Source organism: Camelus dromedarius, chromosome 5, assembly GCF_036321535.1.
Source record: "Camelus dromedarius isolate mCamDro1 chromosome 5, mCamDro1.pat, whole genome shotgun sequence".
NCBI lineage: Eukaryota > Metazoa > Chordata > Mammalia > Artiodactyla > Camelidae > Camelus > Camelus dromedarius.
In genome coordinates, this window is record NC_087440.1 from 41,547,689 (window position 1) to 41,549,552 (window position 1,864).

Sequence of the window (1,864 nt, forward strand, 5' to 3'; positions counted from 1 at the left end):
TGTTTGTGACAGGCTTCAAAACAGGGGCTATTAAGTAACTCACTTACAACTTACTTTCCAAGAAAACTGCTGGAGAGTTCTTGTACCTGTCATTTCTTATCATTCCCTTCCCTGCCCTTCCTAGGAGTGAATCCCCCCACCCTGAGTAATTAATAACATATATGAAGTGAAGTTTAGAAACAGCTGATTGGTGGACCTGCCCACTGCCACTAAAGTTTTCCTGGTACCTTCTAGCTACTGCAGGATTACAGGGCTGATTCACTCCTCTCCTTGTCTCCTGGCAGCTAAATGGGAATATTGGAGAGCTGCCAGAAGGGTAGGTAGCCAACCTGCTTGCCCTTGATTGCGCCTGCCAGCTTTTTAATAACAGAAGTAGGGTCAAGTAAGTGAAATCACAAACTGAGGCGAGTATTCTGAGAATGCAAAGGCAGTTAATGTCCTTCCAAACCTCAGATGGCTGGCAACCCTTGGCAGAGTAATCTATGATTTGTGGCACCTGACCCTTCCACTGTGACTGTTATCTGTGTATTCACTAGAAACATATTTACAGAATCTCTCCATTAGCAAAGATGCCTTGTGTGTGATTACCCAATTGTCATGGTCACACTAGGATTTTGATACAGTCCCTATTCACAAATGAAAAACTGCACTAAACTGCACGCAGGACTCATTTAAAGCAGGGATCCTCAATCAATAGATCAAGACTTCTCCTGGTAGATCTCAAGGAGATTATCACAGTCTTGCCCCCCCTCCCCACCCCCAACAGGCATTCCCACCTCCCCCAATTCAACAGGAAAGACAGAATTTCCTTTATTCCTTTGAACTCTTAAGAATTCTTAATAAAATTAAGAATAATTGGCTGTAAGAATTTTCCAAAGAGAAAATAGACTTTAAAATAGACTCCACCTCAGGAAATACTGGAAAACAGCACCACTTGCTTAAACCAGTTAGCATCGTTTACATTTATATACTATCTAGTGTCAGCAAAGTTACTTTCTCCTCATTTTTAAATCGTTTTAGTTACAAAGGCAGAGTTAGGTAGGCTGGCTTTCCTTCATTCCTATGGAATCAAAACAAAGAACATTAAAAAAAAAATTTTCTGCCTGAGACACGTGACAGTGAGAACACTTGTTATTAAAAAGTTTATTGGGAAGTTTAAAAAGTAGTATCTCCCTCTTTGCTCCTGAAATACATGGCACTGAGGTCCTCCGTGCCAGAAAATTCCTTGTGTTTACATCCTGTGTTGGCTCGCTCGCTAGTACTGAGAAAGGTGAAGTATTAAATTAGAATCAAATTCACTACGAGAAAATAAGTGGTCGTGAATCAAAATAGGAAAAAAAAAAAAAAAAAACAACCGATAACCCGGAGTCATTGTCATGTGTCTCCCAAATAAGATATTCTGAGAAATATGAATGACAGAGTCGCACCGGATCAATAACTGAAGGCGATAAACTCCCCACCCAACCAAGAAATACTACTAAGATGACCTGACCTGACGGTAAGTAACCGCAGGCGACCCTTGGGAACCGCATCGGGGTTAAATGCCCTGAGAACTGATGAGATCCTGGCGGCCCGGCAGGACCGGGGCCTGGCGAGGAGAGGCTGCAGGCCGCACCGGGCGCGCCGGGCCTGGACGCTGGCCGGAGCCAGGCCCCGAGGCCCCACGGCCGCCGGGCGGCACCGGCGCAGAGGAAGCCACGGCGGGGAGGAGACCACCGTCCCCCACGTCCTGGCGCCAAGGCGCGCGCGGCAGGCCGGCCCACGACCCGGCCGCGGTGGGTCCCGGGGGCCGCTCGGGACCCACGCGGCGCTCGCAGTCAGCGCGCCGCCTCGCAGTCGCCGTGCGGCAGGGCGGGTGCCGGGC